Below are 14797 nucleotides of genomic sequence, written 5' to 3'. Positions count from 1 at the left end.
TGTATCCAGAGTTACTTGGTCATTGGCCACCCATGCTAGTTATCATTTTCACAAGCTTATGATGCTTTCACTGTTCTGTTTTGTCTAAACTAATGTATTTGTCCTACTGACCCATTTTCCATTCAGATAAAATATATATCTCAGCTATATTACTATAGTTTCCACATATATTTTATTTGTTCTGTTTTGATTTACTTATTTGCTATTTTTATTTCATGAAACAATCTCGGTACATGAAGGTAGCATGAGAAGAGATAACAATATGGCTATGTGGCTGTCAGATGGAAAAATTGTGTGGAATTTGTAATTTTGTATATGGGATATGGAAAAAGAAGAAATCTTAACGCTGAGGTCCATGGTTGACTAAATGAAAAGAGTCACGTGAAAACAAGCCAGTGAAGGTCTAAAGATGAGAATGAAGTCCCTAGAATGGGGAAAACAGACTGAGAGAACTGGGATAAGACACGAAGGCAGTAAAAGAAACAGGAGAGTCTGTAATACTGTCATACAAAACTTGGAAATGAACCAACCATCACAAAGCTCTGCATTTCTCTTTTATCACTAAATTTATTTGCAATTTGTTGGAAAAATGTGTTCCTCATTCTCGTCTGGTTCTGCTCTACACAAGGGACAAGCATCTTTTACTGTTGTCAATCCTGACATAACTACTGGCAGAAATATATCCTGTAGGTGTAACGTTCTTACTACAGGGAATTAATTTGTTTGAATCAGGTCATTTTCTGGAACTTTTTTTCATTCTTCCTCAAAGAACAGATAAGTGATGAAAAATGGAAAAAAGGGGAAAAAATAGAAAACCGAGAGAAAGAAAAGAAAGAAAATAAAGGGATCCTTTATGACACTAAATTTTGGCTGCCATGTATTAGGCAGCATTAAAATTGAAGTTGTCTTTTCTAGTACTATACATTTTCTCAATTCCCTACTTGTGGATATACAATATAATAGAGTCTTTAGTCATGTGATTAAGCACTATTTTTTCTCCCCATCAACTTTGGAAATCTATCACTGCAAAAGATGAGTCCTGCTCCACTAAGCATCTGTGCAATGTTTTATTTTCAATTGCCTTTGGGCAAATTAGATACTTTTTACCAAATTGTTCAAACAGTGCTAAGAAAAAGGTATTAGTTGCATCTTCTGAGGAATTTTTCTGATGCCAGACAATATGCCCTCTATATGCCTCACAAAATAATATTATCTTATTACAACAACATTGCTGTTATTCCAGTTGTAGAGATGGGAACTGAGACATAGCAAGTTAGAGCAGCAGAATCTGTAGATTTTGAGCATAAAATACCTAGAATTTATCATTTTACTCACTAAAAGATTATTGTGAGAGGTGAGGAGAGGTAAGCACTTCAACAGAAAAGATCCACACTTTTAAATATTACACTCAAAAAGATAATACTCATAACTTGCAGGAAATACATGAATAATTAATTTTTTTTGTGAGTTTTCCAGTATTGAGAAATACAAGGGCACAGTATCCTGACTTTCATATCACCATTCAAACAGCTTAGGAATGAAACATTCACTGAAATTCACCATGAAAATAAAAGCAAAGATATAATGAATGACAGCATTGTTTATGATACAACTCAGTTTATCCTTAGAGATGAGCTATCTGCACTGGTGAGGAAAAGTTCTCATCAAAATATACTTTCACATTTTGTGTCTTAGCTACACTGGATATGACATGCTTTAAACTTAGATTATAACTAAGTGTTAGTTTTTCCATCATCAGTAAAATCTACCCCTCAGAATAATCTGCTACTCAAAAATTTGTTGAACATTTATTTTGCAGCTAAACTGGAGCTACTGTCTAGAAGCATTTGGAAATTTTCCAGATTTGAACTTGACAGCTCACTTCACTTTTGGTGACATCGCATTATTTTGAGCATTTAAAATATTGTACTTAAAGCAGGAGAAAAGATCCAAGCAGAACTAGGGGAGATTGAAATTGCTTGGAATTGCTGTGGGCTGGCAACCTTTGCTTCTTTCTCCAACCTTTTAACAATAGAGATGCCAAAATAACCTTTCTAGTTTTCTGGTTGAAAATACTGAAATAATGGTGAATTGGGACAATTATTCCTTTAGTGACCTCATAAAAAATTTCTTTGCTAAACCATGCCTTCAGAGAATTTCAGCAGGACAAGATGTTTTCAAATTCATTTTCCAATGAACCTGAACATCAAAAACGTGAAGATTAACAATGACTGATTTATATATAAGATATATGCTCTGATAAAATCAACCACAGAGGATAAAAAATTGGTGGAACCTTTCTAAGAATCTCCAACTGAATATTTCTGCTGTATTATTCTCTTTTTGGTTAACATATTGATGATCAGAGTACCTCTTCTTGGCCAAGACTGACTAATCTATAATATTCCCATAACAGACTGGTTAAGATCAGACATGCTAAGCACTCGCTAAGCACTCCTTTTCTTCATCATTTCTGTAACCACCATCACTCTTCTTTATGCTAATTTTACCAGTTCTGGTACAACCATGCTGCCAGTACTTCTCTAAAGTGCTTCTCTAAACTTTGTCTGATCCACATGTCTATTTGAATGTACAAATCCTAATCATAACGGAGAGATACTGCAGAGATAAACACTCTGCTCTCCTCTACGGAAATCAGAAAATTTGTTATGCACTCTAAGTACATTAGCTTTGCTGATGTATTTTCCTCCTTGAATTGTCAATCCATAACAAGTTCTGGATAATAGAAATAACTGAATTTCTTTAACTCACACTTTAAGTTATGAGAAAGAAAAAAAAATAACTACAAGTAGATATTGAATAATGTATTTCAAGAGCTGCTTGTTAATGTGATGGTTTGCATTGTTTACATTTATCTCCATACTTAACAGATTTTTTTAAACAAATCCAAACATTTGGCATCACATACATAGTTAAATTTGTCTTTTAAAATATATGTAGCTGGCAGAAACTGAAAGAACTAAGTTGCACCTGCATGGTGCTGCACATCATCCTTCTGGTTGTTTCACTGTATTTTGCAGACAGTGTACAAGTTAATTTTTATCTTTCAAGTCCAGTTAGGGGAATCTAATACTTGATGTTGCTCAACTTTCTCTTAAGAAACACACTTCACTGAATCTCAATGCATTTATTTATTTCAGAACTACATATTACTCTTCTAGTGTAATTTAGAAACACCGCTGCCCCTGGAGTCTACCTGTGAGAATAAAAGGAAACAGAGTAGTGTATTCCATTTCTCTTCTCTTCTCAGGCTCATTTAAAACAATCATATTAATAAGTGGATTAGATCTACCAGGATCTCTTTTAGCAGCTTTACTTCTATGTAATCTAACTGTAAAGCCACGGTAAAATTTCTTTGTGTGATGGCTAACAGACTTTTGTTGTTTTCACACAAATACATTTATGTCTTTCTAGTGTATTCTTTTGTTTCAGCATTGTTGTTTAATGAGGCTTTTCTTCTTTATTTCATCTATCCACTGAAGCATTTATAGACTCCAATCACCTTTCGCTCTACTCTGCTCTTCTACACATATTTCTACCAAGAAAACTGTTTTATGCTCATCTTGAAAATTGAGCCTCTGCTCTTGATTTCTTCTACAGCCCTCTCTGCACTTGTTCTCAGTCAAGGTTACCTTTCCTGACCGGAAAACTCAATATTGTGTAGGCAAATTTTAAACAGATCCAAGCGTAATTATGCTAGTGCTTGTCCATCTCTCATGGATTACTTTTTGCAATACATTTTCAGTTTGCATTTGTCACTTTTATTGTAGTATTGTTTATTGCTGTATTGTAGTCGCAGCTCATTCATTCAGAGACTATCATATCCCATTCCTACAAAACATTTCCAGATTATATACCTTCAGCATATTGGAGGATCTTTTCTTATTAGCTCCACTGCATAACCTTGTAGTTAAATCTAGCTTTATTTCTATTAATCTCTATATTCTGATATTCTTTTCTATTCTCTTCTAACTTCCACTTCATTGCACCAGCAAACTTTATAACTATACATCTTAAGCAGTGCCAGAACAGTAACCATAGACAAGATGACTTTCTAGATCATATTTTGAGGACCTTTACTAGGAATCACCTTCTATCTTGATACTGCTTTCTGGAAAACCTGTATGTTGATATTTATAAAAATATATTTGCCAATTTTAGAATTTCTCAATTAATTCTACCTTTTTTTTCCCCAGATTTATCAACAGTTTGCCAATTACTACTACATCAAATATATATATCTGATGCCTAGATAGAAAAATCTATGATATTGATGATATTGTTCAGTATAAAAATAGTTGTCAAAGAACAATCTGGATAAGGAATAATCTCATGATAGTTCTCAAGGAAAAAAATTTTCTCATTGTTCTTATTATAATGAGAATGCTTTCTCAGTTGCATTAAAAATATTTGTGGCTGCTTACATATTCAAGCAAAACAGAAGTTATAATTTTGATGCTAGAACAGATAAATATAGTCTGTGAGATGTGGGGATTTTACAAAATCAAGTCCATCCTATCTAGTTCTTTATCTCAATAAGAGTAGCTGTCAGAAAAAATTATCTTTTGAGCTGAAATTTTTAATGACTTATTTGAAGTCAAATTCTTCCACCAAATATTATGGGTGACTCTTACTGATTTCTGTGAAATTGAGATTAACTGGAAGAAATAAATCATAAGCAATACATTTAACTTTTTGAAAAAGTGGCCAAACCAGATCTTTGGTCACAATAGAGAAGAGTCAGGAAAAAATACACATTTCTCCAGCTGTTTAACAGAAAGATCAATTTACACTTTTTTCTTTTTTTTTTTTTTTTTAAGAGCTCTGTAGCAGCTGTGATATAAGGAGTAAATATGTCATATAAGTAGGTCATTAGAGAATCATCTACAATATACAATAATTTGTGAATATTCTCTGAAGCCTTGTAGGCAAAACTGCTATGCAAGCAGTGACTACACAACATTCCCATAAAATCTTTTTACCAATTAATTATTCATCTCAGAACATTTTTTTTTTCATAGAATGTAGAGTATACGTTATCTTCTTTTCACTATGTTTTCTGTCAACATAATTCACACATCTGTATTTATTTTGTGTCTGATCATATATATATTACATAGAGTTTGAAAAAGATTATTAAAATATTCATATAAGCTGTGTAATTTCTTATGTACACAGCACCATGGAATACCACTATAATCAAGTGTTGAAATTGGCTTTTTATTTTTTTCCATTCCTCAGACCTTTTATAGCTTGATATACACATTTTTCACAACTGTTCTTATATTAATCCCAAATAAGCATTTTAAGTATAAGTCTTGCTTATTCTTTTCAGAGCAAAATAAGATACTATGCCAATGTCAAACAGAATTTACAAGAATATAGTTCAGACTTCAGACTACAAAGTGCTCTTAAGTATTATTTTCCTGAAAAGACTGGTCTCTAAACATACTTTCATGTCAGTGAAAGAGCTATAGAAGGCACGGTAGAAATATGGAGAATATGTCATCCGTGTTAATTTATTATAGTGAATTGACATAAGGAAGGATGACAAAGTCTTTTTTGTTATTTTATCCACAAAACTTTTCTCATTAAAATGGGAATATTTTCTATATGACTGTCAGGAGTAACATATTTAATTACACAAAAACTACACGACATGAGTTGTGAATGTAATACGAACCACAAAAGGAAACAACAGTCAAACTGCATACTGATGAGTAAAATGTTGAAGGGGAATTAGAGGTCTAAACTTTAAGAATGAGCATATGCTCATTGAAAGAAAAGTAAAAAACATACATATAAGTATACATACATATGTGCGTGTATTTTAAAGGTAACGGTAGGTGAAAAATATTGCATTGAGGTTTTGTCCTTCTCTTTTATTCTGTCATGTAGGATTAAACTTGTTGCTGCCGTTACAAATAAAAAATTAGTACACTGAAATATCCATACCTAACAACAATAACAATAACAATAGTATATGATGATATATGCTCTGTTTACAATAGATATATCAAGTTATATATATTCTGCTTATAATTTATATGTTATTTATTGTTCTCTGTATATACATATAAAATATAGACATATTAGTAAACAAATAGTAAAAATATTGTCATGCATAATTCAAATCTACACTTTATTCAGTGAAAGTAAAATGGACATGAATTCGATCTTGTTCATTTTGATAAATAATAAAACTTCAGAATTTACAATCAAATCTGTCTAAAAGAAAGTGATGGTCATGTGCATTACCGACTCAGTAAGAACAGTAAAAACAGTTACATGCTAATAAATTATGGCCAAAAAAAGCTTTTTTTTTTTATAGTGTATGCAGCCACAACTGTTTAATGCCTATATTTTCTCCTCAAGCCCAATAGAAACAGATTTGAAAATGCATGCAAAAAGAACACAGTATGGTAAAATTAAGAATCTTTCAGTTTTATTTTCTTGACCATTACACAATTTTTATAGTGATCAATCAAAAAGGAAGAAGAAATTACCATATATAATGAAACAAAACTAGCATTCAGAACTTTTAAATGTATGTAGTATCAAAAAAAAAAAAAACAAAAACCCCCCAAAAAACAAGCCCTAATACACTGATAAATTGAATCTAAAATTAGCTTTTGTAAGTTACTTTGAAGAAAGAAATTTTGCCAGAAGGTAAGGACTGTTGCTTACCTATTATTTTTACCCCACATTTTTTACTCTTTCATATTACCATTAGCTGTTTGTTACCTTTTGTTTCCTCATGAAGAAAGAAAAAAACTGCACTGCAATTACACAAAAAAATGAGAAAAACTATGAGCACAACTTCCACTGTTTCCAATCATAGAATTATAGAATGGTTTGAACTGGAAAGGATCTAAAAGATGATATCATACCAACTCTGCTGCCATGGGCAGGGAGAGACACCTTCCACTAGGTGAGGTTTCTGAAAGCCTTATCCAGCCTGGCCTTGAATGCTTAAGAGATGGGGCATTCACAGTTTCTCTGTGCAACCTGTTCCGGTGTCTCATCAGGCTAATATTGAAGAATATCTCCCTAATATCTAATCTTTCTCCAACAGAGGAAAGGGAGAATCATTTCCTTCAACTCTTAGTCATGTCTCTCTTGATGCAGCTCAGGATATGGTTGGCATTCAGGGCTGCAGGTCATGTCAAGCTTCTCATCAATGAACATCCCAAGTCCTTCTCCACAGATCTGCAGCTGCTCTCAACCCATTCTCCACTCAGACTGTACCTGCTTGTCCTGATCCAGGTGCAGAATGTTGCACTTGGCCTTGATGAACTTCATGAAGTTTACATGAGCCCACCTCTCAAGCCTTTCAAGGATTGCATTCCTTTTCTCTGGTGTCTTGTCAGCATTTAGTTGCAGACCTTTGTATCTGAAGTCTGCTACTCTGGCATTTTTCTTCGGCAAATCAAGTGTCAGTTAAAAACTTTTATTCCTTGCGCATACGGGAGTGCAGTTAGTTTTAACTACCTGGGAACAGGATTTCCAAATACACAAGCACTGAAAATACTTTATTTTAAATAATAAATGAGCCTTATCTTAATGAGCCAAGCTGTTAGAAAGCTTTCGATCCATCTATATCAGATGGCACAGATGTTAATCAGTGTGGAATATTTTGCTTAAAGAAAAAAAAAGAGAAAAAAGCACAAAAAACCCAAACATAATAGGACTACAGTCATTATTTTTTTTTGTTTTTTATTATGTTGTTCAGAGTCTTTTATTTAAAGTGCATTGTCATATCTGCCTGTGTTATTCCATACCACATGACATTATGCAGAAATCTATAAAGCTGTGGGATAGTCTGGCTGCTGGATTGGCTGGATGTCAGTCAGAGTGAATGAGACACTGCATTGTGGATATGTGGATATGTATATACACACAGTTACAGTCGCATTTCTGTTTCTGCTTTCCTTTCATAGCAGATAGTTTTCATCTCAATGCAGGATTTTTAATGAAATGAAATTTTATTTCATTTCCGGTTCTCTCCCTCGTCCCAGTTGGGGTGCACTGAGCAAGCAGCTGCGTGGTGCTCAGCTGCCTGCTGAGTTAAATCACAACAGCCTTCTACAAGGATCTATTTCAAGTGCTGACCCTTTGTAGTTCTTTGGAGGATTTAAGAAGTAGTTTTCTCAGAAGTCATCAGTGCTTACATTCAGTGTATTTTGTTGTTGTTGTTTCTCTGTTTGTTTGTTTTCTGGATCTAAGTACATTGACTATCTGTAATACTACTTAATGTCAGGAGTCTATCTGAATGGATTTAGGACTCTTTCTCTAATTCAAGGATCAAGTTCATGCCAAAAAGCCACAGAGAGCCTTTGAAGACATGCTAGTGTGTGAAAGTCAGAGAAGTCAGAGTTACAAAAACAGAGAACGGGATGACCCAATCTACCTTCAGCAGCCAGGAGACAACACTTAGGAGGAAAGTAGTCAGTTAAGGATTACTGAATGAAGTTTACTCATAAAAGAGGTTCTTGATGGCATCTCACTAACCTTCACTTCATTTCATTATCAGGAGTGTGATGCCCAGAGCTTGTGAGGCTCAGAGGATAACTTGCTATCAGGGTGAGGAGCTGAATGGCTGAACTGAAGCATCACACCAGCCAGGTTTGTTTTATGGCTCACCAAGGTATTGTTCAGCTGGGAAAGGCCTTTGGAGAACAAAGATAAATTTTGCATTTAGATCCTTATAACAAAAGGATGAGTTTATTCCCTCTGTTTTTCAACAAGCTAACAACTAATCACAAATGGCTTTATTTTGTGTAAATAACATAAATAAAGAAGAGTTTTCACTCAGTGGCATATATCTCTAAAGTAAGATATATTAGGAAATTCCAGAAAGCCATTGACACCCTTGAGTACCCAGCAACTACTTAAACCTAGGTATTGGTAAGCATGTGAACCACTATCAAGAAATTGGACAAATTAGAGAGTTATCTCTTGCAGCCTGAACAAAGATCAGCAACAGTCTCTTAAAATTATCAACTTCTTTCATTTCAGGAGTGCAAACTTTGTTTTGTAAATATTTCTTCACGATTGTAAAAAGGGCTGATCTATTATATACACTTTATATTATAAAATACATTTTCATGTCTCTCCTACTTCATACCTGTTCACTCCTTCAGTATTTAGTAATATAATAGTAAGGTGTTATAGGAATACGAAAGTCATGGCAGAAGGTAAATTTTTGAAACATAGGGGCAGACATAATAAATACTTGTTTTTCATAGGTGACATAGGTGTCTTCTTGAAATAATAATATTCAGAATTCAGGGAAGGATGTAATATGACACTGAAATAAGTCTACTACAGATTATTGCAAATGGTATTTTTGCAGCTTGTTTCCTTAAGCTTTTGTCATTCTGCACTTGATTTAGAAAGAGATTCATGGAAAGTCATAATTATTTTAAGAAGGCAGCAGGGAAGAGTTCTTTCATCAGGTCTATAAATCTTCACTTACGCTTTATAGAGAACCCTGCTCTCCATGTGTGCTTTAACAGTGTGAGAGGAGTATATCATAATGCCTTCAGTTGTCAGAGCTTCAGGTTTCTTTATAATATGAGTTCACAATGGAGACAATTTCATTGTAATAGTTCTGGCTAGAAAGAGAAAAAGATATCAATTCAGCTGGCACACAGACAGCATAGCAAGGGTATATTCTTTCCTGCATTTAAAATATGCATTGTATTGGAATGTGTAAATATGGTTTTATATAACTATGTAGACATATAAAAGCATATATATGTCTATATAAATATACGCACATACATACATACACATACAGGTACGGGCAACTAGGAAGAAGGTAAATCTAGGACTTATGAAAAAATATGACTACTGAAAATATGAACAATTTTTGAAAAAATGTTACTAGAGGAAAGAACTATGGTCATTTCAAAAGGTAAATAACTGCCTATCAGAAGAAGAAAACACAGTTTCCAGCACATAGCAGTTTGGGCTATTGCTTTCACTCTCCTAAGCACAGTTTTACAAAAGACAAATTTTCTTTTCTTTTCCTCTTTTGCAAGGCGTTTTCCTATTTTAAGTCTTACAACTCATGAAATCAAAGGTTTAGTTCTGATGGTAAAGTCATAGAATCATAGAGTGGTATGAGTTTGAAGGGACCGTTAAGATCATCTAGTTCCAACCTCCCTGCTATAGGCAGGGACATCTTTCACTAGACCAGATTGCTCAAAGCCCCATCCAGTCCGGCCTTGAATGCTTCCAGGGAGGGGACATTCTCAACTTATCTGGGCAACCTGTTCCAGTGTTTCACCATCCTCTCAGCAAAGAAGTTCTTCCTAATATCTAATCTAAATTTACCCTCTTCCAGTTTAACACCATTTCCGCTTGTCTTGTCCCTACATGCCCATATAAAAAGTCCTTCCCCTACAGCTTTCTCCCTGTACTCATACAAGAGGTTCTCCATTCTCGTAGCCCTCCTTCAGACCTGCTCCAACAGCTTGATGTCTTTCTTGTGCTGGGGGCTCCAGAACTGGACTCAGTACTCCAGGTGAGGTCTCACAAGAGAAGAGTAGACGGGCAGAATCACCTCTCTAAACCTGCTGGTCATGCTTCTCTTGGTGCAACCCAGGATATGGTTGACCTGTGCTGCAAGGGCAATTGTTGCCTCATATTGAGACTTTCACCAACTGGCACTTCCAAATCCTTCTCCTCAGGGCTGCTCTCAAGCCATTATCTGCCCAACCTGTATCTGTGCTTGGGATTGCCCAGGCCTGGATGCAGGACCTTGCACTTGGCCTTGTTGACCTTGATGAGGTTGGCATGGGCCCAATTCACAAGCCCATCTAGGTCCCTCTGGTTGGCATCCCTTCCCTCTAGCATGCCAATTGCACCACTCAGCTTGGTGCCATTTACAAGCTCACTGAGAGTGCACTCAGTCCCACTGTCCACATTGCCTACAAAGCTCTGGTCCCTGCACTGATCCCTGAGAAACACAATTTGTCACTGGTCTCCATTTTGACACCAAGCCATTGACCACAACTCTCTGAGAGTGACTACCCAACCAATTCCTAATCCAGTGAGTGGTCCACCAATGAAATGCATTTTTCCTCCGGTTTGGTGACCAGTATGCTGCCTGGGACAGTGTCAAATGCTCAGCACAAGTCCAGTATAGACATAGCTTTTTTGTGGATATTAGAGAAATGTTTTCTTTGGAATTTTGGAATGCAGTGTAGATAAATGATACTCAGAAATTTTGTAGACAATTAATTGAGCTTTGGGAAACAGTTAAGCTAAAAGATATTTTGACTCTTCCAACCTTTTACTTTTCTCCTTTCCTGTTATCTTTTTCCTTTCCATTTCCCTTTCCTTTTCTCTTTTCTTTTCCCTTTTCCTCATTTATTTTTCTTCCCTTCTTCATGGGTTCTTGCTGGTAAGCAAAAATACCTGAAAGCTTTCATCTGAAACATTTCATATATTACCATCTTTGTTTATGAGAGGTCTTCTTCTGGACATTTGCAATGAGTTTCTTGCCCCGGAAATGAATGTCTTAAAGATCTGTCTACAGATTCATTGACTAGTTTCACAGTATTGCACAGTAAATACTCTGTTCTGAGTGTGGATTGAGTGAGACTGAGATAAACAGAACATAAAATGTTCAAATGACTGAGATCTGACATTCAAATATTTAATTTTCATACTTGATTTTTAAAATTTGGAGAGCTAAATAAAAAAAAAATATACAGGAAGATTGGAGAACCAAAAACTCTTTCAGTCAGGAAAAAAAACAGCTAAAGTGCCAATATATGTTTGTTGAGTTGTAGTCAGCAGTTTTCAGAAATGTGAAAAAAGTTGAACAAGCTTTAGTAGCCGTGTAAAGAATTTTTTATCTGTTGCTCTATCTGATATTTAAAATATAGTACTCTCATCTTCTTTTTCCTTGCTTTGCTTTGCTTTATTGTGTTACTAACAAAAATTGCAGAGTTCTGTCTCTTCTTTCTCTTAGTATTTATCTTATCCTTTAAGTAGGAAAAACATGGATAGAATAATTATCTATTTTGTTGAGTTAAAAGTTTGCAAGAAAACTTAGTTAAAATCCAGTCAATCCCTACTCTTTATGTTGGCACTCAACTTTAAAAAAATACACAACAGAGATTTATGTTTCAGCTTAAATCACTTACTGTTTTTGTTACCTCAGTGAAATATAAACAAGTAAAAACTTTGATAAAGCAAAGCATATTTAACTTGGCAGTTTATGAAAGTATGCAATCTTTTGTTTATTACAGTGCTGTATATTTAGAATGATCAGTATTGTAATAATTCTTACAAATTTGATAAAAAATAATTGAAATATTTCTAATGATTTACTGTTGCAGGTTTATAGATACTGTGTATAGTACATGTATATTTAAATTAAGAAAAAGTTGCTACAACCTGTCAAATATATTAAATGTGTAGACAGTCATGAAGTGGATTAATTTTGTTATTTTTCCTCTTACAGAATTCAGTTGATTTCAAAAGAAACAACTGTTATTACCCTCCTTCATGAGTGTGATGCTTTGATGCATCAAAAACCAACTGAGTTATATGACATAAAATATTAGAATATTATAATAGTAGTTGGAAATGACCTAGAAGGATCATCAAATCTAACACACGGCTCTAGCCAAAGATCAAAGCTTGTGTTTTAGATTTTTTAGATTGTTGTCCTACTGTTTCTTGAACCCTAGCACCTGTGGCCATGCACATAGCACCGGGAAGCCTGTGCCAGTGCAAGACCACCCTCTGGGGAAGACTCTCTTCCTAATTCCCATCCTGACCCTCCCCTAATGTAGTTCCATGCCATTCCCTCAGGCCCTGGCCCTGTCACCAGAGAGCAAAGCTCAGTGCTGCCCCTCCCTCCCTGTGAGGAGCCACGAAGCCTCGTCACAGCCTCCTCTGCTCTGAGCTGAACAAACCAAGGGACTTCAGCCTTTCTTCATACCTCTTGGCCCTTCACCATCTCCATAGTCCTCCTTTAGATGCTACCTAATAGTTTTATGTCCCTCTTAAATTGTGTTGCCCAAACTTGCACCCAGTTCATGAGGTTTGACTTCACCAGTGCAGAGCAGAGTGGGACAGTCACTTCCCTCAACAGGTGAGCTACACTGAGCTTAATTTAAAAAAAAATATATATATATATTGTCATCCAACTAATACTTAATACGGCTTCCTGAATTTGTCTCCAAAGACACTGAGTGTCAGGTAGGGAAAAGTAGAGAAAGAAAAAAGTGCTTTATGTCAGAATAGAGGAGAAAATTGTTTTGGTGAGGGACCATTATTTTATGCAGTAGGACTTTGTTAAACAATCTTAATTAATTGTTATTGTTTCCAAAAATAACTTGGTGCTACTGGTGCTAGATTACTAACATCTGGACAAACGTATGATTGCCCCCAATTTGGAGAGAGCTGCTTTCGTAAGACACTTGTTGTTACAGTTTGGCAACTCAGCATCACAAAGCCTTTTGCTCAGTTCCGTCTTATCCCAGTGGGATGAAGGTGAGAACTGGGCGGAAAAGAGTAGAACTCACTCATGTATTTCATTATATGATACTTCTAAACTGAAAATATATTTTTGTAGTAACTTTTTATGCTTATACTTAAATATGACTGCATATACTTAAATATGTAAGTGTGAATGGAAAATTCTCTGGAATTCATGACAGTGCTTTATTGAAGTCACTGGTTAAATGTATGTTGCTCTGAGAGTAATATCATATTTACTTCCATGGAAAATATAACTGATACAAAGAGCACAATAGCACTGTTCCATAGAGCAAATTCTCTGCTACAATATATTCTTTTTCAACATAGTCATCATTAGCTATGTATTTTCATCAGCAATGAACAGGAGCCTGCATGCTGCACTCGTAAAAATCAGCACCAGTGGAGGTGACCCACCATTGTTGTCACCACTGCTGAAATGCACCACCCTCTGCGACACTGTGATCACAACCACTACTTGGTCTCCATAAGCTGTCAGTGAGTGTTGGTGAGTGTCAATGGGTGCAATCTTTTTCTGCATGAAGGAATTCAATGACACCCCTTTGCTTCACACCCAATTCCATGTCAGATGCTATTTTGCCTGATTGTCCGTCTGCTGTCAACCTGTTGCATGGCAACAAAAATGTAATGGAATACTGGTAGGAAAATTCAATCTCAACTGCCATACCACCACCATTTGCCTCTGATATCGTCAGCCAGTATCATGAAATAAGAATTTGTGGTCCTCAATCTTAAGATAGAAAGAATATTAGTTTTGAGATTGAAGCAATATCAGTCTTAGCACTGCTAAAAACAACAGGTAAAATCAAACTAACTCACTTGTAGGTTCTGCTATGGTGGACATTCAGATCAGACCTTCTCATACTCCAGACAGATAGGGCAACAAATTAATTGTTTGTTATAGCTGAAAATCTTTACTGATCATTTACAGATCATTTGACAAAGTTAACAGGAATTGCATTTGTCTAAGGACTATATGCCTGTCACTTGGGTAGAACTAAGATATTTCTTTAATATCTATATGAGGATTTTCTTAATTAAAAAAATACAAACGGATTATATTTTGTATGTGTGGGTAGTAAATTACATAAATAGAAAAATCTTGTGTTTAGCCATAACAGGCTTTCAAACCAATTTCAAAGAAATAAACATCGTATGTCATGCTTTTTTTCTTTTTTTTTTTCCTTCGGTGACATGCCAAGCTGTTCAAGCTTGTAAGATAGCAAGTAAGATAGCTGCTACATTAGCTAGC

The sequence above is a fragment of the Meleagris gallopavo genome, chromosome 2 (assembly GCF_905368555.1).
Source record: "Meleagris gallopavo chromosome 2, MGAL_WU_HG_1.1, whole genome shotgun sequence".
In the NCBI taxonomy this organism is placed as follows: domain Eukaryota; kingdom Metazoa; phylum Chordata; class Aves; order Galliformes; family Phasianidae; genus Meleagris; species Meleagris gallopavo.
The sequence above is the reverse complement of the archived record's forward strand: the minus strand, read 5'-3'. Positions refer to the sequence as shown.